Raw genomic sequence first — 23,669 nt, forward strand, 5'->3', positions numbered from 1 at the left:
CCCGCGCGGCCCGCAGAGGGGCGCGGGGTTGCAGGTGGCGGCGGGCGGCCGGGCAACCCGGGAAGGCGGCGGGGAAGAACTGGCCTCTTCCCCGCTGCGGCCCAGGGGCCCGGCCCAGAGTTGGGGGCCCCGGGCCCCCGTGGGGAAGGAGCCTAGAGTGGTTTTCTGCGTCTCGGGCTCCAGGACCGCCCCTCCCGGTGCCTCATTCACCTCACATTGCGGTGCGTTTGTCCTGGGGAAGTTGAGCGGGCCGCGGAGTGAACGGTACGTGTAGGGTGTTCCGAGGAGAGTGGGATGGGACCGCATGGAGCACGCACACCCACCCACCCTCTCCTTCCCCGCTCAGCGCTGCGAAAGTCCGGGCCCCCTAGCGTTTAAGAGATTCCCGGGGCTGGGCCAGCAGCTGCCCTGAGCCACACAGCACATCTAGCTGGGCATAGTGTGTGGATAGGAGACGTGGCCTCTGATTTTCTGTCTGTCGTTGGATACTTCCCAAACAAGGTTTCAGCGGATGCCCACGTATGTTAGGACAACCTATGCGGTGCCCTTTGATGAACCCGATGACCCTTCCCACCTCCAAATAAACTTAGTATCCAAGACACTTATTTGCCAAGTCCAGCACAGTAGCACACAGCTGTGGGCCCAAGCCAGGGGCCTCTTGGGTCCTTGAGAGAATCTCAGTGTACCAGCGGGACTTGACCTTGGGTTAGCCCTCTGGACCTCAGTGTTGTTACCTGTGCAATAGGAGAGAAAAGCCGGATAATCTGTGGGAGGCAGGAATAGGTTTCTGTGGCAGACTGAAGTGTAGCCTTGTGCTCTCTGGAGGAAACTGCAATAGTTTTAGAGGAAAGCAGAAGCGGAAAAGATTGACCACACAAAGCCAAAACGTCTTTCTTGGTATGGTAGGAGGTGTACATTGTGAGTGCTGTGTATCCCAGCGGTGCCTGTTCCAGGATGCCCATTTGTCTTTGCTGGAAAGCGGCTCTAAAACTGAGAACACACTGAACATATCACCCATGGGCATGAACGGTTTCTTTTTTTAGCTTTCAAGCCCCGGGGTGGTCGCTGAGTTGGCTTGATGGAGCCTTCCCTGAAGGATGTGTCCAGATCTCATTATCCTTCTGTCTGAGCCTCGAGCACCTGCAGCCCTGCCATCTCTCTGTCCCCAGCTTAGGAGTAGCGGGCCGATGCCCTATTGCGTGTGGTGTTTTGGAACTAAGCCGGTTTCTTTCACGTGAAAGTAGTAAATAAATAGGCATGCGGTATGCGTGGGTGCAGCCGGGAAGAAATAGCTTCAAGTAGCCGTGTGTGCTGTGTCTGCACCATCTCATTCCCCAGGACCCTCGGCAGCCCCTCTTCTGAACTTGGGTGTTGAGGGCAGTCACAGAATCACAGTAACCAGCTTATTAACTACCGAGCTGTGTGGGCAGGTGGGGAGGATTTTCGGGTTCTATCATAACAATGTTCTGCCTGCTTCCATTTTCAGCTTTCAGAATCCACATTGGTTTGATTTGGCCGTGTCATTTTTGGTAATCCTTAAACATGTTTTGCTAGTTTCTTGGGAGGGGCAGTAGATGTTAAGTTTAAGATAGTATAAAATAATATTTTAAACACTTAAGGCCTTGACTAATTACAGCCAACCCTTAAAATATCTGTATTGTTGCCAGGTGGTGGTGGCACATACCCTTAATCCCAGCACTTAGGAGGCAGAGACAGGCAGATCTCTGACTTCAAGACCAGCCTGGTCTACAGAACTAGTTCCAGGATAGGCTCCAAAACTACAGAGAAACCCTGTCTCAAAAAACAAAAAAACAAAAACAAGTATATGTATACATACATACGTACATACATCTATATTGTGTGCATGTGTGAATATGACCTTAACAGAGACTGCTGAATTAACAAAAATCATGTTTTCCAATATAGTTACTATTTGCATCCTGACTTGCAAATAGACTTGGCAAAGCGGAATGGGCTTCGGTTCACAGGTGAGAAAACAAAGCCAAGAGGCCGAGTTCTGGGTCACTGCAGCTTCTCTGCATCCAGACAGCCTTTGGCAGCTACGGAAAGCGATCCTTATCTGTCTAAAAAGGTTGCAATCTCTAGGTGACTTCACAAACCTGAAAATCCACATGCTCTTACTCAGGATACTGCCCCATGAGCACTGGAGGACACTGGACGCTGCCTGTTAAGTGAACATGGAGCATAGTGGGCCCAGGTGTACGTCTCGAGCCCTTGGCCTCACCCTGGCCTGTGATCTGCCATGCTGCTCTCTCTCACCTGAGAATGCTGGGTGAAGGCTGGCCCCTCCTCTCTCTCCCTGCTCAGGCACTCCAGATAATGGGATTGATTAAGTCTTCCTGGAGGAATTGTCCTCAGGGGAGAAAGGCTTTTTAAAGTACATTTTTGTCCTTATGAATAATTCCTCCGGCTGTTGCCTCCCCACGCCAATCCCAGCATACACAGAGAACATTCCAGGGCCTTGGGCTGTGGATGGGTTCTAGAAGAAACTGAACAAAATCCGTAGCCAGAAAGGGCAAGTCCTGTGTTGGTAGGTTGAGGTGGTTATAGCTAGTTTTCTTTTGCTCATTTTCTAGATTTCTCTTTGTTTTTGGACAAGGAAAAGATAACTGGATTTGGGGGCTTCTGGGACCCTGAAAGAGGGTTGAGGGTAGGAGCAGGGACGGGCTGGAAGGTCATGGGGGAAGCGAATCTGACTGAGAGTGGATTTAGATGAGGAAGCTCTTCCCACCAAGTCCTCTGCCTCTGCTGGGGCTTTGAAGTTTTGCACTCTAGGCAGATTGTGACTTGCCTTAGTGGCAACATCCGTGAATTTTTGTAGTCAGTTGTGTGCGAAAAAGGAAATTAAATTCCGAGAGGGTGTTTGTTGTGACGGATGCCAGGATTTTTATTAGGATCTACTCAGTCTATAAATGTACCTTCTAATTCCCTGAAGGCATTTATTTATTTTTTTAGGTATTTATTTTTTAAAAAAGTTTTTAAGCCATGGAAATGTCTCTGTTGTGAGTCTCTGAACTGTCACCCTTGTAAAATTTTGAAACAAATGAGGCCCAAACATCCGAGGAATTTATATTTTAACCTGTTCCTTCCCGGTTCTTACATTGCTTTAATAATGGGTTAATTTTGGTTTCTTTTACATTTTGCTAGCCCAGTTTTTACACCGTAGAGCTTACCTCTGCCCAATTTTTGCTCACTGTGCAGAGGTGGTGTGGGCATAAAGAGCAGAGTGTACTGAACCAGACTGGGGACAGCTGAGTCACGCTTGGAGAGCACAGATGTCATGACATGGCCATGACTCTGACAACACACCTGAGAGGCCTGTCCTATAATGCACAAAGCATGGGCAGTGATGGCTCACAGGCACATGGATATCACAGACATGAAAGTCTGACATGTTGTCTCCAGCGCTCAGAAGCATGCCTGGCGAATTCGAGTCTGTCATAGATGTGATGGTTCAGAGACACGTGGCCAACAAATGGTCAGCCTTAGACCATGGCCTGTGCATACATTGATTCTGGGCAGGGTGGGCTGTGCTTACTCTTCTCAGGATAGGATACCATCACTGTCATGGAGTTTGGAAGCATCATTGGTAGAAAGTGGCAAGTCTGCACAAGGAGTGTTAAGTGCAGCAAATGGAAATTAGCAGCGAAAAGAGTCCATTAATATAGTGGGCTCGAAATACAGCCCACGTGAAAAATACAGCACTGTGATCCTGTGATGGGGAAGGAGCACACTCTGGGGACCCTGTGATGGGGAGGTGCCTGGTGTGGGGACCCTGTGATGGGGAGGTGCCCGGTGTGGGGACCCTGTGATGGGGAGGTGCACAGTGTAGGACCCTGTGATGGGGAGGTGCACGGTGTGGGGACCCTGTGATGGGGAGGTGCACAGTGTAGGACCCTGTGATGGGGATGTGCACGGTGTGGGAACCCTGTGATGGGGAGGTGCACGGTGTGGGGACCCTGTGATGGGGAGGTGCACAGTGTGGGACCCTGTGATGGGAAGGCACACTGTGGAGACCCTGTGATGGGAAGATGCAGTGTTTGGGATCTTGATCTTTGGATGCTGCAGTGCAGAGGAGCCATTCCTAGATGCTCATTTTTCTCACAGTTTTGAGTTCTGAGCCTGGTGATGCGAGAGGAAGTCTGCAGTAGCCGGTGTGGTTTCTGTTGTTATCTTGCTGCCAGCTAGAGACAGGTGTCTGAGTGTGACCAGAAAGGCCTTTTCTGTGGCCTTTGACCTTATCATTTTCAGAAGGTTTTTAGGATTGAAGTTGGGCTTCTTAGACCCCACTTAGGGATGGATGTAGCCTAGTTTCAGAGTGGTTTGCATCCCGGTCATTGCTGGTCCCCAAGCAGACACTAGGGTTAGTCCTCAGTTTTCAATGCTTGCCTGTGTGGGATTGCCGGGGAAGGCAGTGCTGACACCTGTGCTGTGCTTAGTGACCAGCTCTGAGGAATGGAGGGTATCTTCCCTCGGGCAGTGGTTCCCAACCTTCCTATTGCTCTGAGGAATGGAGCTTATCTTCCCTCGGGCAGTGGTTCCCAACCTTCCTAATGCTGCAGCCCTTCAAATCAGTCCTCAGGTTGTGAGGACCCCCAGCCATAACATTCTTTCATTGCTACTTCATAACTGTAATTTTGCTACTGTTATGAATTGTAGATATCTGATAAGCAGGATATGTGATCTGTGACTCCCACAAGGATTGAGACCCTCAGGTTGAGAACCGCTGCTCTCAGCTCTGTAGCGTGTGCAGCAGGGGCTGGCAAACTCAGGTGGAGCAGCTTATGAGCCCTGGGACTTGGGTGCCTGGAATTCTTGCACGAACACACTCTTCACAAGTCTTGGGACCTCTCCGCTGTCTGTGCTGAGATGGTAGTGAACTTGCTTATGGCCTTTTGCTTTCTGTTTGCATTCTTCTTTGTTCTAGTCACACTGGGGACTTGTTGGCCAGATTCTGGCTTTGTCTGGGCTATGTTCTTTATGAGGAGTCAGCTAGGTTACCTGTTGGACCCTTTTGTACAACTTCTAGCACACGTCACAGTCTCTGCTGGGAGACAGTATATGTGGACCCCCTCACCCCTTACTGCTCGCTGTTTACTTTTTCCTCTGAAGAGGTGGCCTTGCTTCGTTGTTCTAAGGTACCTCTTTTTGGTCCCCGAAACTGCTGACTGCAATAGCATTCATGTTGGGGTGGTAGGGCCGTACTGTAGAAGAGTGTGCTTACTGAAGATAGTAGCTGTCGTACCTGCATCACGTATTATGTCCAAAGCAAAACGTCTTTACTGGTTTTCTTTTTGACGTGTGTGTGTGTGTGTGTGTGTGTGTGTGTGTGTGTGTGTGTGTGTTGGGGTCTGTTTGTTTTAATTATTACTAAGAATCAGGAAAGATATTTATCAAATGTTTAAATCTGCAGCAGTGCTGTCTGGGGCTCTGGCAAGCGGGAAGAATAAATATACATTTAGTCAGGATACTGCTGATTTATCTTTCTGTGCTAACGCTGCTCTGTTGGCAGAGTTGTTGGATTTGTTTGGAGGGAGGAGAAAGATACTGGGCTGCTTGCCGGAGTGGAGGAACTCCACCGAGCAGACTTCTCCGCCAGTCTTGGCTCTCCTGCTAAGGCAGGCACTGACTCAGGGTGCCTCCCGAGCCTCTGTTGGGAAGGTGGAGTTTGGCCAGACCTTTTGGTTGGCTTGCTTGGGAGATGCTCAGAGGGTGAAGGTGGAAGACCCCCCCCCCCCCGCTACAGGAAGGGGACTTTTCCTTTGACATTGTGTGCATCTGTGTGAGGGAAAGACCTCGTACATTTGGGGATGGCAAGGTGAGGGTGGGAAAGGCCTGTGTTTTCAGGAACTCAGAGCTCTCGTGTTCATGTTGCCCTCCTACCCTGTCAGTCCCAGTTTGGCCTGTTGTCAGAGCTTGGAAATTAGGCTTGATTCTTTTTAATTCCTCCTAGAGTGTAGTATGGAAATATACAGATGTGTGGTGTAGTTTTGCCAGCAGGAGAGTCTGCTTGGGTGGTGGTGTTTATAGTCAGGCCAGTACTTTCTTCTTAGATCATACAGGTGGCATATGAGTATCCCCCCACCTTCCCATGTAAAGAGCGTGGAAAAGGAAAGCTGCCATGTTGATACCGAACAACCCTCTCCCAGATACCTCCTCCCCGCCAAGTCCTTAGCAGCAACTAGTTTGAGCAGTTGGATGAGTATCTTTTTTTTTTTTTTTTTGGATTTTTTGAGACAGGGTTTCTCTGTGGCTTTGGAGCCTGTCCTGGATCTAGCTCTGTAGACCAGGCTGGTCTCGAACTCACAGAGATCCGCCTGCCTCTGCCTCCCGAGTGCTGGGATTAAAGGCGTACGCCACCATCGCCCGGCTTGGATGAGTATCTTGAAGCTGGTTATCAGCCTGTTTGGACACGTGTGCATAGGGTTTCTTTGTTCTGCAAACCTAGATTTTATTGTATGCACCATTTCATTGCTTTCTTGGTTCTTGTAATATACTGTGAACTTTTTATGTGCATGTATCTTTTCTCCATTGTCTTGTCTATAAAGTATGTTGTAGGTTATCAGACCGTGAATTGGTTTCCTGTTGACGGACAGGTGAGCTAGTTCATGAAGTTTGCTCTTCTTCTACTAATGCCTGTCTTTCTCTAAAACTGGAATGGGTTTTACAGTCACATGTTTACAGTCATGTAGTACATCGCAGCAGTGCCCCCATGATGCTCTTAGATGCCCTGATTTCTACTACAGGTTACAAGTTTGCCCCTTTCCTTACTAGCTTATATTATACTGAGTGGAAGAAATGACTGTTTGATAAGTGTTCTCTTGATTACCGGTAAAGTTGTGGCACTGGTTGCTGAGCCTCCAGATCTCAGTGGTGAGATTTTAGAGTGGGCGGGCCTATAGTAACCACTGAGTAAGCTCCCAAAGACCTTGCTTGGCTCTGCGTAGGGTAACATAAGCACTGTGTCACCAGGGGTGGCTGTGTGGCACCTGGGAGCCAGACCTGGTTTTATGTTCTTTCCACGTCTGCCAGAGCCCAGGTGACAGGACACTTGGAATTTGGTGTAGGGTCCCTGAGTAGATCTTGTAGCGTTTCCCTGAGGAACTGTGTGTGTAAATACCAGTTGAGGCTGGTCTGCCAAGGAGGCCTCTGGTGTGGTGACCACACACCTGAAAACCAGATGCTGTGGCGTCCACAGAGACGGGAGAGCCTGTGTGGGGCAGGCCATCACTCCCACCCCTGGCTTGCTGTGGGATACTGTGACAGTTCGCCAGGTACCGGGCTCTGGGAGAAACTAGAGTCTTAGCAGGCTGATAGACAGATGGTACCTGTAGATCAACTCCTCTGGGCTGGCCACAGCCTGGGCCATGGACTTTGGGAAACTTTGGCTTATTGGACCATTTCAGTCTTCGTACCAAGGGGGTCCCAGAGTGGGGGTAGAGAAGAGGAGCGGGGAAGGAACTCAGCTCCTGCTCAGTCCTCATCGAGGAGAGGGCCACACCCAGTATGTCCTGCACTAGAGCAGAGTTTGTTCTCTTTCTAGCCTTAGTTTCCCCACTGGGAATCCAGGCACATCAAGGACTTAACTCACAGGGTGCTTGTGAGGATGCAGAGTGCTCTGTATGAACGAGTTTTGACAGCTACCTAGCTGCTACTCAGTGATGGGAATAATTTCTTCTGTTTGCAAACTCCTCTCCTTAGTAAATGGTTTGAATATTTTAATTGATGTGTGTGTGTGTGTGTGTGTGTGTGTGTGTGTGTATGTATGTGTGCGTGTGTGTGAGCGCACGGGCATACATGTGTGGAGGTAACAACTTTGTGGAGCTGGTTGTCTCCTTCCATCTTTATGTTGGTTGCAGGGGTCGCTCAGGTTGTCAGGGCCTGTGTGGCAAGAACCTTTACCTTGTGAACCATCTCCATAAATGCTCTTATAAGTGCCTGTGCATTGATTGACTCCACATGAGAACGACTGTAGCCTGCTAACATTTTGAGCTGGGTCTGGAGATGAATAGTTGCCTAGAGACAGATGGGACTAGAAATGGGTGCGGGATGGGGGCGGTCAGGGAGCCTCAGCAGGAGAGGAGCTCATCCCATGACTGAGCGCTGGAGGACCTAGAATGAACTCTTCCGAGGCCCTGGAAGGTGATGTATCTGTTTCAGGTCACACAGCGGGCAGGACTGAGAGGAAGCCCCAGTTTCAGACTGTAGGGACTAAGGACTCTCTCCATCTTCTGCTCACTGTCACCTGTTACCTAGTTCCAGATGTGGACAGTGCTGACTGTGGTGTCTGCTGCCCTGAGGCTCCAGTGCCTTGAGGTCACTGAAGTACAGTGAGGAATCGGAGGGGATTGTCTGTGGTGTTGGGATTATGGCTGCCTGACCACGAAGCTCACTTCTGTGTTCCTAACAGCACCAACCAGGCTGATGTGTATGGAATTTCATTCTCCCCAATCACCATGATGGTCATATTTGCACCACTCCGTGTGTGTGTGTGTGTGTGTGTGTGTGTGTACATACATGCTGGCAAATTCACTCACAGCCCCTAAGTTGTTTGCTGATGGCTTATTTCTACCCAGTGTCTGAGGCCTGCAGGGTGAGTATGGAGAAGGCCGTACCCCAGGCCTGCAGAACAGCCCCGGCGTAGTAGCTACCTGGGAAAAAGACAGCACTGTTATTGCACGCTGTGTGTGATCATGTGGTCTGGGACCTGTGGGGTCCCAGCACACCCTTCACGGATGCAGAGTTTCAGTCACAGCTGAGTCCGGACAGTGTGTGACAGTTATGGTACAGGTGGAATAATAGTGGCCTGCAGTGCAAGAGAACTTTGAGCGCAGTGTGCAGTGGGTACCAAGATGTGCCCTGAACGGAAGTCAGCAGAATCGAGGCCTCATCTTGGGCCTGGAGGTCTAGGCTTGTCAGAGCCAGTACAAGTTAAACCAGCCTGGAGAGAGCAGACACACTGGGCTTTGCTGCATTTGACAGATAGGACACTGAGACCTCAAGGGGTGAGGTGCTGGTTCAAGGTCACAGTCTGAGGGAGGGGCGAGGGCTGAGCTGGATCCTGTCCTCTGGCCCAGGGCAGTTTTGCTGTGGCAGCTCTCCTGAAGGCCGTAGGTCACCACCTGAGGGAAGCTAGTGTGGTGAAAGGCAGGGATGAGTTTCCAGTGAGCTCTTGACCTGGCTGTCTGGTTCCTGGGGACCTTAGAACATCCGTCTCTGCAGGGTGTCTCCAGGCTTAAGGTCCACCCCTCCTGATGCAGTGACTGTGCTTGCTGTTGAGGGTCTTACAGTGAGTGGGAGGAGCCAAGGTCTGTCCTGCTGAGGACCTGCTGGCTTCCTGTTACCTCTGTGACAAAACCCTGAGTCAGACACTTAAGCAACACAAGTTGATTCTGCCCTAGGTCTCAGACTCCAAGGGAGTCTTCTCCTTGTTCCCATCCTGCTCTGGCGAACTACTTTGTGTTCTTTGCTCTGCCATCACCTGGGGCTCTCCTTACCTCTCTTGTGCTAGGTCTCCAGGGGCACAGAACAGTTAGTGCTATAGCGAGTTTCATTGTGTTAGGGCTCTTCCTGAGAACCGGAGCCTGTGTGTGTGTGTGTGTGTGTGTGTGGTGTACTGTAATGTGTTGGCCCACACAGCATTGTTGAGGTCAGAATATCCTAGGATCTGTCTTGGGGAAGCTAGGCCCAGCACATCGGCCCCACGACCTAGGGCAGGAGAGCCAGCAACAGAAATTGCAGTCTGATGCTGGCAGACTCTGGAGACCTTAAGCCTGAGTTTGAACTCAAGAACAAAGGCAGGAAATGACCAGAGCCTTCTGAGTACTGGGGCAGTCAGCTGCAGGAATTCTCATTTACACGAGCTGTGCTGCTCCAGGGTTCATTCGGTTTACTTCTCCTTGAGGCAGAGAAGTCCGCTTTTCTCAGTCCTCTATCTCCTAAGTCACGGGAAGTTTGGTCAAATGTCTGGACACCTTAGGGCTGTTCAATCCATGCATAAAATTAACGCCACACTTAAGTTAGAACTAACTGCACATGTCCTGTTTACACATGAGGTCCCATGCCTGAAGTTCCAGGCGGTCAAGCCTGAAGTCCAGGCGGTCATAGATTTGGAGATATTGTTCAAGCCAGTTAGAAGCGAGATGAAGTGATGGCTGAAATGCAGAGAGAGGGGCAGCCAGAGGGAAGACATGAAAGGGCCTGGGAAGGCTCACTGAAGGAGTACGTGTTTGAGCTTTAGCCTGAGGGGAGGAAAAGGAGGGAATGTTCTCTGTTAGGGCTGGAGTTAACTGTTGCGCGAAAGAAGGAGGCCAACAGAGTCTCTGAGGTAAGTGTGTCCTTCCCCAGATGGTGCAGGGTCAGTGTGTTTGAAATGCCAAGTGTGTGAGTGTGTGTGTGTGTGTGTGTGTGTGTGTGTGTGTGTGTGTGTGTCATGGGGAAGTCTGGAAGGCAATCTTCTGAGGGCCAAGGATAGCGGAAGTCCCATCCTGTTTTTATTGGAGATGCTGGTCTTCATGTAGATGGGTGTGAACTACCCTCGAAGCTGCAAGCACAGTGACAGGACTTTCCTAAGCTCAGGTGGCTGTCCTGATGCATGTGCCCCATGTGTGTGTGCATGTATGTGTGTGCGTGGGTGCACATGCATGTGAGTGTGTGCGTGTGTGTGAGTGTTTTAGGAGGAAGTTAGTTTTCATTCACCACAGACCCCCTGCCCTTTCCTTCACCCACCCACCTCCCCTCATATTTGCCACATTAGTGAGCATGAGCTTGGGTGGCATTGCACAAGGATGCACACGCAAAGCCACCCTGCTAGGAGTTGCATGGCCTCCCACTCCCTGATTCTGTTCCAGAGTGGTGGGTGCTGTCCTTACAGTTAGGCAGTCATTACCTCAGGCAGATGGTGGAAATGTTCAGTTCAGCATCTGGATCCTTGCAAGGTGTTACAGTCACAGTGCTGTGAAGGGTCCAGCCAGCTCCCACGGTTGGCCTTGAAAACGCAGGAATGTCTGCTGTGGAGAGAGCTCATCTGCCTTGTGTTCTTGGTACCTGAGCCCAGGGCCTTCATAAAGTTTTCATAAAAACATGAAGTTGCAGTCATGAAAACGAAGAGATTCAGATGGAAGCTTACCTTAGCCTGCTTGGCCTGCCTGAGGCCCCTGGGGTCAGTTTGCGTGACTGCAGAGGAAATGGCTCAGTGCTGAGTTGGAAGCCACCTTGTCTAACTGACAAGGAATTTCCTCTTGGAGCCTCAGAAGGAAAGGGCTTGGTACCCTGTGAGGAAGGCTCCTGAGAGGTAGGCAGTGGGTGGGGCTTGTTTCCTGCACCCGCAGAGGAGCTCCTAGAAGTCGTGTTTGGAGGTTAGCTGGGTGGTGCTGCTGCCCAGTCCCCTGTGAAGGGCATGGTTTTCGATGATAATTATGTGTAAGTGGAGATGGGAATAGAATTGCCTGTGTCAGGAGTGGCTGCTGCCTTTGGAGAGATGCACGCCTACCCCCCATGCGTTTTGTGAGAGTGTAATTCTTCCCCAGGGTTATTTTGACAGTGTTTCTCCTAGCGCCTTCAAAGTGACTCCTGCAGAAGAAGTGCTTTTAAAAATGCAGTCTCTCTCAGCTGGAGCCAATCAGGAAGCTGGTCTTGGTGGTGTCCTATTGATGTCACAGGCCAGTGTTGTTTCTGCGTTATATATACAATGAGAACCCTTGTCTCATAGCCAGATGACAGTCCAAGACTATGAACCAGCTTGGTCCTGAGCCTGGGGACAGCTTTTGTCTCTGCCATTGTGTCCTGAGCACTTAGTAAGTGTTGATAGGCGAGATAGTATTGAGTGTGGACTTGGCCATGTTTTGGGGCCTTTCAGGCTTATGGAATGCCATGAGATCTGAGTTCAGCGTCCCCGTATTGGGACTGCAATACTAAATTCTCTTCTCATTCCTGCTGCTTTGGGAAAGTCACATGCCACCCTGGGCCTCGGTTGGAGATATTATTGGGGCTACTTGCCAGAGCACAGATGACTCAAAAACAGCTGCATTACTGGGAACCCCACCCCATCATGGGCAGTGGCACGGAAATCCCGTCCTGGAGCTCCCTGCACAGCTTGTAGGCAGCTCCACTGCCTAGCCTCTGCTCGTCTCTCCCTGCAGGATGGGTGAGAGGACCAGACGACTCTCTCTTCCTTGTGCCCCCCTTTCCCACTTGGGCAGCCTCTTGGCCTCATCTCCTTATGTGGGCACCCCTTGAGGGTAGGGCTATTCTTTTTATTGAGAACCGGACACATTGAGACTCCCCTAGAAGTCATGGCCAGCATCTCTAGCACCCCATGGTGGCTCTCCTGCTGTCTAGCCTCCAGGGTCCTCGCTTCCTAGGCAATGGTGCTTGGGAGGGAGGTACAGAGGGGAGGACTTGGCTGAACCCCCACATTGCTTCTGGAGGTGGGTGCCTTCAGTTGCTTGGCTAATCTCCATGTTTTCTCAAGTCTCACACAGCTTTCTTTCCTTGCCTTGAACAAAGGCCCTTTATTTCTGGGGGTTGTTTTCATAACTCAAGGAAAAAAATGGGTCATGACTTCAGGATTTTACATATATTACATTGTAAATTTACTGAGAAGTGCATTTGCACAGGAGAAATACTAGAAGGTTAGTTCCCTGGTTAGCTATATTTTGTATTCTTAGAAATTTGCATCTTTCTTTTCTTTTTGAGACAGGATCTTATGTATGTCAGGCTGGTCTCACACCTGCTGTGTAGCTGAAGATGACCTTGACCCTCTGATCCTCTTGCCTCCTCCCTGCAATTGCAGGGATGATGGGGTGCCCCATCATGTCTAGTTCTTCTGGTGCTGGGTACTGAACTCAGGGCTTCATGCTTGCTGGACAGCATTGTACCAACTGACATATATCTCTAGCTCAGATACGGTTTCTGTAAGTAGCAATTTATTATTAATATTGTTTTTTATCATTGCTACTTACTAGAATTTAGTAGGTACCAGACATTGTAAGACATACTTTACAATATCTTATGTAATCTAATAAAATTATTTATCAAAATATAAATAATAATCTTTTATTATTGTGATACAGTATAAACAGCATGAAGCTTCTTACCCTTGTAATTTTTTTTTTGTACATAGTTCAAGCTGGCTTTGAACTTGTGATCTTCTTGTCCCCACCACTCTCAGTATTGGGATTATAGGTGTATGCCACCACTCCTAGACTCTTATTTATTTTTATCTATGTGTGTGTACACAACTTTCAGACTTGCTGGAGCTGGAGTTATAGGTGGGAGTGTTGGGAACTGAATGCAAGTCCTCTGGAAGAGTAAGGTGTACTCTTAACCCCTAGGCCATCTTTCCAGCCTCCTACTCCTGGCCTCTTAAACTGTTTTCATGTGTACAGTTCAGGGCTGTATCTCTGCTGTTAGGTCCTTTCCTGAACTTCCCATTCTATATCTGCTGAGACTTGAGCAGAGTTATTGATGAGGGTCCCAGCGTACGTTCCAGAGACCACCCTTAATACAGCACTGATAGCTACCTACTGGGTGCTCCGGTTTGTGGCTGTGGGGGTCCCTGTGTCTTATCCTATGCTCACCCCACACTGGCTATACAAAGTTGTTCACTTGTGCTTGTTTCTCTTGAGACCTCCAGCAGTGGGGATGTGTATTGGTTAGGGCTGTGCTAGTCAGCCTGACTTTGTGGTATTGAAGCTGGTGGTTATTGTGCTTGTTACTGAGAAGGTGGACACATATAGACTGCCTGCTGGGATTCTCTCTGTAGAATGACAGAGTGGCCTGGGGCAGAAGAGTGGCCTGGCACTTAGATATGTGAGCCCAGTGAGTGGGTGATGCAGAGAGCAAGCATTGAACTTGGAGTTCGAAGGTCCACGTTTCAGTCTTCATGCTTGGTCTTGTTTCTTCTCTCCCTCCTTCCGTCCCTCCCTTCCTCCCCCTCCCTTATTTTATTTTGAGATAGCTCTCCTGTTGGGGATGTTGGGGAGGGGGCTGAGCCCAGAGAGGGAGGAGGGCATTGGATCTGAAAGGTTGGTTTTACTCTGCTTTGCGCCGGCAGGCTCCCTCTACCCTTGCTTAGCTGGTGAGGGGGACTATTCCTCTGTGTACTCAGTATTGTGTACCCCGTGCCAAATGCTCCGCACTTCACCCCGCCGAGTCCTTAGATCCGCTCTACAAGACTCACCTTCCCTGCTGAAGGGAGCTGTCATTTAGAGGTCCTGAGGGCTTCTAAGTGCTAGTGCTGCTCTCTGGCTGGCTTGTTTGAAACCCAGACTTGCTTTGTTCTCTAACCCTTGAGGGAGTGGCTGGAAGTTGTGCTATGTTGCTATGTGTGTGTATTTGTGTTCACCTTGGTAGACCCACTGTGTGCAAGACACTGAAGGATACCGGGGGAAGATGGGGTAGCTCTCACAGAAGCCCTGGTTTCGTGAGGGCAGTCACAGGATGGTGAAGGCTTCAGTAGCATGAACAGGCACTGGCAGAAGACCAGTGACCCTTGGTCTGCATAGGCAGAAGTGCTTTGCTGGAGAATCAGAGGGCACAAGCAGTTGGCATGCCTTTGCCACTCTGCTTTTCAGCAGCTGTTCACTCGGTGGCTTGTAATGGGTGCCCGCCTGTCTCAGCACCTTGAGCTTGCTTTGGAGCCCTCTCTGCTTGCGTGCCTCATGTGACACAGGATGGTCTGAGCAGGGCTCTGCTGAAGCTAGCGGCCCTGTCTCACTATCTGCTTGGTTTCTGCTTTGAGACTGCTTTGGTACTGGATGACTAAGTAGGTCACGGATACATGTTTTGAACGAGTTTGGCTACCTTCCATGGATGTTTAATTTCCAGAGCAAATCCGGCTGGCCTCATTTGCTCAGGAGACTGGCCACAAGCTCTCTGCTTCATTTCAGGGTATCTCTGTAAAGTGTGAAGATGCTGGAGCAGGAGACACTATGACTCCCCAGGCCTTCTGGGGAGAGGTAGCAGAGAGACTGTGGAACCCTTCAGAGGCCAGGTGTAGGGTGGGATCTTCCTACTCCACTTTTCCTAAGATTGCTGAAATCACTTGATTCTCACTAACTGCATGAACTCACCTTCTGAGAAATCAGGTTTATTTCTGTAGCGATTTTTTTTTTGCTTCTGTTGTAAGTCAGTAGCTGTTTGTTGTTGACTTGCTGTGTGCTGAGCTTTTGCTGAAGTTCTCACAAAATCCTCACAGCCACCTTGGAAAGTGAGGCAGAAATGGTAGGTCAAAGACCCCACACAGCACTGCTGGCCAGTCTAGCCTTTTGTACACTGCTGGTTTTGATACCCCCATGTGGGGTGAATGCTTGGTTGAGGCTGTGTGGGCTGCTCTGGCCTCTTTTTGAAGGAAGAATGGCTGTGGGTATTGGGGACTTGGATGCTGTTGTAGTAGGAGCATTGGTCTGCTTCCCGCTACCGGGCTAGCTTTACCCGAAATAATTACACGGAAACTGTATTCTTTTAAATACTGCTTGGCCCATTAGTTCTAGCCTCTTATTGGCTAGCTCTTACATATTGATCTAACCCATTTCTAATATTCTGTGTCGCATCACAAGCTGGCGGCTTACCAAGGAGATTCTTAATCTACGTCTGCCTCGGAGAGGAGAATCATGGTGACTGCCTGACTCAGCTTCTTTCTCCCAGCATTCTGTTCTGTCTACTCCGCCTACCTAATTTTCTGTCCTATCAGGCCAAGCAGTTTTCTTTATTAGTTAACCAATGAAAGCAACAGATAAGATACAAGACCCACCTCCATCAGGATGCAGGGCGGAGGAGGAGTTCCCTGGAGCTAGTGTGAGGCTGTGGCTTTTTCACCCTTCAGTGACTTTTCTCTTGCCTTGCTAGGTGTCTTCACCCAAGCCTCCTGAATGTGGACGATGTTGGTTAAGACCCCTGCACTGTTCAGGTGTTGACATCATTGCCTTCCACTAGCCCAGTGTGTACTCTAGCTGTTCACCAGACTATTAGTCTTTCCTGCCCTCCCGCCTGCCTTCCTGCCTTTGTCTTCCTGCCTTCCTTCCTTCGCCTCCCTGCCTTCCTGCCTTCACCTCCCTTCCTTCCTTTCTTCGCCTGCCTGCCTGTCTGCTTTCCCTTCCTGCCTGTGGTTTGAGGAGCAAGTCTGAGTGTAGAGGTGGTTGAGTGCTTCATCTTGCTCTCTAGCTTTGTCCTCAAAGCTGGTGGCAGTCCTGAAGGGGATATTGCTATTCCAGGTTGATGATTGTCTTATTAGAATCTGGAGGTGGTCTGCCCAGGGATTGGCTTAGCCAACATCCCTCAGGGTCACCATCGTCCGTCTCCATTTACAGATGCATGTTATGGCAACCTGGCACTTAGATAGCATGCTTTCTTTATGCTGTAGTTTCTTCTAAAATATTTTTTAGGTTCAGCACACAACAAGTCAGCTGTGAGTGGATCCTACTGAAGCAAAGTAACAGTCGTTAGAAAAGGGTTCTCCTAAAAGTTTTTCCTAAAAAACAGTTTGAAGAGGTGTCTGTTTAAAATCAACTTGTGTTGTCAATGAAGCGCCTCCTCAGAAGCCGCCTGGGGCTTGCTGGGACCTGCAAGCCTCTCCGTCGGGAGCAGCTGTCACCTCCCAGCGTTTCCTGGCTTTGTGAATAGGGGCTGGCCACTATTTCTTTCCCTCTCTGTGTCCATCTAAATTTTCAGTAATACTTATCTAGGAAGCTATGGTGAGACACAAATGAGACTGTGTGAACCATAGAACCCAACTCATGGGCTGCTGTGTGTCTTTAGTTTTATGCCAGCTTATGTTAGAGAAATCATCAGTTTTGCTCTGCTAGCTGAGCCCTGAGACCCTCTCCTTTCCCCAAGGAGAGTGGGAGTGATCTGCTCTGTAGACCTTTGCAGGGAGACCCTGTAGAGAGCCCTGATTTGAGGGCCGGTTGTCTTGTTTGTAGTGGATAATCTTTGGGTCCACTTGACATACCTGGGAAGAAGGAAGCTCATCAGAAGAATCTCCTTCATCTGGTTAGCCTGTAGTGCCCTCCCTAGGCAGGAGGTCTGGCCTGTTCCTCCGTAGCATCTGCTTGAGTTTCTGCCTTGGGTTCCCTGGATGACAGACTATAACCTAGAAGGTGAAGGAAACCTTCCCCTTAGGCTGCTTTTGGTCATGGTGTTTATCACCACGATAGAGTCAGACTGGAATACCTGTTCTTTCTGGTCATGGTGTTTGTCACCACGATAGAGTGCAGACTTGGAATAACTGTTTTTTCTGGTTTGGGGTCTTGGTTTCAGCTGCCAAAAACCTAAGGAAATTATGGTAACCACACGGCTTTAGAAATGCCCAGACGAGGACTTGAAGGGTGAAGTGACAAGGGAGAACTGACTAATTCATTTTTATTTTATCTTAAAGTGCTTTTTTTTTTTTATTTTATGAGTATGACTGTTTTGCCCACCTTTGTGTCTGTGCATCACATGTATGCAGTGTGTGCAGAGGCCAGGAGAGGGCATCCCTGGAACTGGAGTAGCAGACAGTTGTAAGCTGTCATGTGGGTGCTGGGACTCAAACCCTGGTCCTTGAGAAGAGCATCCAGTGCTCTTGAATGCTTGTTCATCCTGCCAGCCTCAGTTTATTTATTCTTTGGCACAGGTTCTTACTCTGTAGCCTAGGCTGGCCCTGAACTCATGGTGATCCTTCTGCCTCAGTCTCCTGAGTGCTGGAATTACAGATATGAGCTAACATGTCAGGCAAAACTGCTTAGAAACAGTCTTTAGAACATGAGTGTTGGTTACCTGCACTTTGAACACGGTCGCTTACTAAGTAATCATCATGAGCTCACTCTGAAAGCCCCTCGGCCACCTCTCAGAACACTTTGTGTGCAGCTCTTGCTATCTAGTGAGAACTCTCCCCCCAACCCACCCTCCTTCCTTCAGTGTTCATAAACTCGAGTGTAGACAAGTACAGGGAGCCAGGAAACCACCTCGGTGTTTAGTCTTCAGGATTCCAGTGCTGTATGTATTTGCCATGTGTTCTTGAGTTATTCTCATTATTTCAAGGAACTCATAACCCTGTAGGGCAGAGAGGCCTCAAATTCTGGTCGTGTTCATGAACCGAATTTCACACGAGGGTTCTTTCCTTTAGTATTGGTCTTGGTGAGATGGGGTGGAGGTGCTGACTGTCGAGTCTGAATTCATCAGACATGAGACCACTTGCAAGCTTGGTCTTCTGCTGATAGCTCTGCAGTGGGACGAAGGGCTGGGAGTCTCAGGGTCAGAAGTCCTTCCTTGGACTCCCTAGACCCTGTCCTGTGTCCATCAGCTACCACTTACTTGTGTGCCTGTCAGGGAGCATGCCCGTGGCTTCTGCTACAGCTGGAAGAACAGCTGGGGAAATGTGCAGGTAAGTGTGCCGAACGGTGTTCCCACAAGGGACCATAAAGGGGGTCTTGCCTTAGCTTTATGAATAAAGAAAACAGGAAGATGGCGGGGATCAGGAAAATACCATCTCAGATATGTGAATTTGGACTTCAGATGGGTCAGCGCGTACAGGAAGGGGTGTGATCTGAGCTCCCTTTGTCTGTCTGAAGATGCATCCTGAAGCCAGGGATGATTGTACGGATGCCACGGGAAAGGGGGACCCACATCACACTCACTTTGCCACAGGATGCTTCTGTTTTCTTCTTTCCCAGAAATCAGTTCTTCCCTAGATTGCCTGCATTTCCCTCCTTCCCTGGGGCATTTTGCTTCCTGGTCCCCCTGCACGCTAGTCCTTCAACATGATGCCCCATGTAGATGGATCTATCTACTGTCAGCTTTCCTTATGGACTCATTGGTCGATGCCTCCAGGGCAAAGGGTGGTGTCTTCATTCTGCTGCAGAGATGAGTGTGTGACGGAAGCTTGGATTGTGCAGCTTGAGAAACCCAGGAATGAATTCTTATGTGACTTTGGATGCCCCCTCCATCCTGAAGCTGGGTATGAAAACATGCCTACCTCAGAGATACTGGAGCTGACGTGAGCTGGCCCAGAGCCTAGCATCTGCAAGCGCTACTTGCTGCTCTTGGTTTTGTGTTTAGGATTGAGAAAGATGATGTGACTCACTTTGGGGTCAAGGTGCAGCTGGAGCCGTGCTCCCCATAAGAGGCCCCTTCTTGAACTTTGAACTGAACTGGGAACTTCACCTGTGGCTTGATTGTGGCTGTTGCAGTAGAACAGGTGTGTAGTGAAGAAATTTCCTGGTTTTATACTTCCCTAGATGGGGAAGTGGGACTCCGCTGGAGTTGGAGGAGCTGATGAAGCAGCTTGGGACAGCAGGCGCTTTTTATTTTCTGAAACAGTGTAGCAGTTTAAGGGAACCTGGTGGCTTTGTATCCAGGTCAGTGACGGTTTTAGTGGACTCTCTGGTCCGGCAAACACAGGGTTCTGAGGTTCTTCTCTGGCCTTAGCAGCCCTGCAGTAAAGCAAGGCCATGACTGGCCACCCACACATCCTCCCACGCAGTTTGTGGAGGGCGTCTGTGCTGAGTTTTAACATCAGCTCTCGTGTTTGAGTCTGAATCTGTTCAATTCTGTCCCTTAGGCCGGAGTGTCATGAACTCTTCCTCCCTTTATCTCTACAAGTGGGCTTTTCTTTTCTTTTCTTTTCTTTTTTTCCCCCTTTCCTTCTTTTGGTGCTGGAAGAGGCAACAGTGGTACATGTTGAGAATTAGCTAATGACAGACAGTTTCTACCTCCTACTTTATTTGAAATAGAATCTGTCCCTAGCTGCTGGCTAGCAACATAGTGTCTTTAGAGTCAAGCTTAATGGTTAAGCCTGCAGACTTTCAGCCAGGCTGACTCTGGCTCCGGTTCTGTGATTTGGGTGAGTACTTCAGTGCTTTTCCTTTTTCCACTTGCATGTGTGTGTGTGTGTGTGTGTGTGTGTGTGTGTATACATATGGGGTTCATGACTGTGGAAGCCCAGGATTGATGCTGGAAGTCATCCCTGATCAGTCTTCAACCTTACTGAGGCAGGGCAGGGCTCTGATACGGCTGGTCTTGCTGGCCAGCTTGTGGGCCACCACACCCCGCTGGCATTTCCATGGATGCTGGAGATCTGAACTCTGGCCACCAGTGTTTGAACTGTTGAGTGATCTCCCCAGCCCCCTGTCAGGTCCAAAGGAGACTCTATTTCCTCAGATTGTGGCAGTCAGACAAAAGTTAGCATTCCTCAGGAACTTGTGAAAATGGTTCCCCTCTACCAGAGGCTTCTTTTCCCTCATCACTGGCAGGAGGGACAAATGGCTTTAGTGGTGACTGTTAGCATGCCAAGTGTGTGCTGGTCTCCAGGCTCCCACAGCATCACATCTTTTAGAGCCCATGCTGGCTTCGTGGCTCTTTTCACCCCGTACCCCTAAACTGTTCCAGCTCACGGGCTTCCCTTCACCAACTTCTCCTTCTCCTTCTCACCCTGCTGTTTTGGCTGTGTGCTTTCTTGGTCTCTGTCTGTGTCTTCTACCTCCCCTCTCTGCTCCTGTTTCTCTCCTGGCCAGGCCCAGCCTCCTGCCTATGTCCAGTCTACTGCTTTCTCTCTGTGCTCTGGATTCTAACAGAAGTCTCTGGTAGATCTCCCTAATATCGACAATAACAATCTTCCCCTTGACCGTATCATGGAGTGGCCATGTTGTCAGTTTATCACCCTCGTGAGCTTCGTTGTTGTAAAACAAGGGTGTTGTCCACCTGCTGTGGGTCCTTGCTGACTCAGACATTCTGCTTTTCATTGCCAGTGTCTTGCTCGCTTTAGGTAGAGTGGTATGGTGTTGGCTGCAGCACTGGGGGTCCCCCTTTCCAGTAAGGACTCGTAGCTACTCTGTCATATGTTGGCCCTGATCATCCTTGTTTTTTTTTTTTTTTCTTACCTCAATTTAATTCACAGTGTCTTTCCCTTTTCTTGGCTGTGGCAACACCTCTTGCACCTGCTTTTTGCTAGCATGTTCTGCCGCTTGGCTTGCTTGCTGTGTTTGTGTCAAGTCTCAGCTTGGCTGAGTCTCACACCTAGGGGAGGTTACAAATGAGGGTGATCCCATTGCCTTGCTGTTGGCTTTTACATCTCTCCTCTCTTTTTCCTTCTGCATTCGTATCCCCGCCCCCACCGCTTCCCAGGAAGAACCCCTGATTAGAAAGGAGTGGCTTTGTGATCCACAGCCCCTTGCTTTCTTTTTTTGTTTGCTCAGGGCTTCTGGTTGGGAAGAGGTTGCTGGAGTCAGTTTTGTATAATTTTATATACATGTGCTTCTTCATCAACCCCAGCATTTGCAGAGTGAGTCTCTGGCCCTCCATTGATGTCTCAGGCTTATCTCCTGACTCTGCTGGACAAGAATGCACAGTGAATTAATTGAGTTGTTTTTGTCCCATTTCCTGCCTTACCGAACACCTGTGTGGTGAATGCTGCTAGCTCCCCAGCCTCTTACCTGATTGGCCAGCTATCCCTGCCACATTAGTTGCTTGCTTCTATCAGAAATGTCAGTCTTCTCTTTTGAAGTCACTCAGCAGTGTTGTTCTAACTTAAAGGCGCACTGCATGCTCTTTTGGTACCATCCCTGCGTTTCCACCTTTCTGTCGCCCTTATAATCACTGGTGACCACAAACCTCGCTAAAGCTGCTGAGAGACGAAGAACCCTCGAGGGTGTCGGTGTGCTCTGCACGGGTTCCCATGCTTGCTTGTCTTTTCCATGGCCTCATTTTGACCCAGTCTTTCATAAGGGCCCGACCTCTGAAGAGATGCAGCAGAGATAGGCTTTAAAGACTGCAGATGGGTCCTGGGTTCATACCATCCCAAAGGCAAATGTGGCTTTACCAAGAACAAGAATGTGGGCAGAGGATGAATACAACCCAACCACAGATGCTGTCCCTGTCTGCAGCCTGTGCTTGTCCCTTGCTAGTTTCCTTTGGTTGAAATGTCCCAGAGCCAGCTTTGTGGCTCATGGTGAAGTTATGGCTTAGGTGACATTTTGCTGCTTAAAATCCAGCTGAGCTCTTGGGGTCTATGCCCAGGAATGGTTTTGTTGGACCATGTAATAGCTCTATTTTTATTTTTTGAGAAACATCCTGTGGTGGTTTGAAAGAGCATCCCCCCATGGCCTCATTTGTTTGAATAGCTGGTCCCTTGTTAGAGGAACTCTCGGGGAAGGATTAGAAGGTGTGGCCTTGTTGGAGTGAGTACGGCCTTCTTGGAGGACCTATGTGAACTTTGAGTTTTCAGAAGCCCACGCCAGACCCTGTCTCGTTCTCTCTCTGCCTGTGGATCAGATGTGAGCTCTTAGCTGCCATGCCTGTCTGCTGGCATCCTCCCCACCATGATGGTGATGGACTAAACCTCTAAAACTGTAAGCCTCCAATTAAATGCTTCTTTATGGTCATGGTGCCTCTTCACTGCAATAGAACAATAACTAAGACACCTTCATACTTATTCCCTTAATGGCTATACTGGGTTATATTCCCACTATCAGTGAACAGTGTCTTTGCCTTACCTCAGCTGAAAAAAATCAGATAGGCAGCTAGACCTGTCTCTGTGAAGGTGAGATTCTATAATGACCTCATACAGCTTGGGTGGGGCTCTTCAGTGAGGGGACAGAAGTAAGTGTGGAGTTGGTTGGCAAGGCTGGGATCCTGGTTTGTCGCTCTGTGCCATGGGCAGATTCGTCAGGGAAGTGATCTTTGTCCTCTCAGCAAGTTTAAAGAAGGCCTCACATTGGTGTGTCCCATTAAGGTTGTCGGGAGAGAGAGGGATGGGAAGTGCCGGGCATGCTGCAGTGCTCAACAGACATCTGTCTGTATCCTTGTGAGGAGATCAGGCTTTACCCTCCCTCCCTCCCTCCCTTCCTCCTTCCCCCTCTCTCTCCCTCTTCTTTTTCTCTCTCTTACACAAGATAGAAACTCACTCACTCACACACCCTTTCTTTCTCTCTTACACATACAGGACATGTTCACCCATATTCATATCCCCACTCCTACCCCTGCCGTCCAGCCCTGGTGGACCCTGCAGCTTAGTAAGGCCTGGGGAAGGTCCCCTTGGTCCTTGGTGGAGTAAGGTGGGAGGGCGGAGGCTACTCTTATGGGTAAAGAAATAGCTTTGTTTCTTCATTTCTGTCCGCACTGGTGGAGTAGGCTTTCTACTTTTGGGATATTGTTTGTCTATACGTGAGTCCCCCGAGCCTCTCCTTTCTTGTCCTGTTTTCTCCCAGTACCCCAGCTGCAGTTAGTGTTGTCTGCTGGGATGCTTGCTGCTTACCATTGGTGCTTGCCGGTCTAGTGTCTGCAGGTTAGATCTGATGTAGAGAAGAGTTCAATGGGGAGTGAGCTTTATCAGGGAGTGTACAGATTTCACTAGTTCATCCCCCTCAGCTACATCCTTTGTCCCAGATGAACAGAACCTTTTTCTTTTGGGACTCACACACTTAAGAGTTGTGGACTCTGTGACCTTTGACGACTCCCTAGACTTGACTTTTTCTTAGTGACTCTAACAGGAGATGATTATTTTATTAAGTGCCTGGCATTAATGAATCCACTATGCTGAATATTATTAATATTCTAAACAAAATGTGCAGTGAGCACAGATAATCTTTCAAGTTATAATCCCAGAATTGCTTTACCTGACCTATGTATCTACAGGAAACAAATGAATAGCTCTTGAAAAAGGATGGCCTCTT

General features: G+C 49.3%; 1 protein-coding gene across 1 annotated transcript in view; it reads left to right on the top strand.

Moving 5' to 3' along the window:
• The first annotated feature begins 41 nt into the window (after positions 1–41).
• The window catches only part of Smco4 (single-pass membrane protein with coiled-coil domains 4), a 62,391-nt gene continuing 38,763 nt past the window's right edge, over positions 42–23,669 (top strand). Inside the window, exon 1 of the mRNA XM_013346203.2 lies at positions 42–264. The gene's annotated coding sequence lies outside the window, so the exon portion shown is untranslated. The remainder of the gene's footprint in view (positions 265–23,669) is intronic.

Source organism: Microtus ochrogaster, chromosome 5 (genome assembly GCF_000317375.1).
Source record: "Microtus ochrogaster isolate Prairie Vole_2 chromosome 5, MicOch1.0, whole genome shotgun sequence".
NCBI classification, from domain to species: Eukaryota; Metazoa; Chordata; class Mammalia; order Rodentia; family Cricetidae; genus Microtus; species Microtus ochrogaster.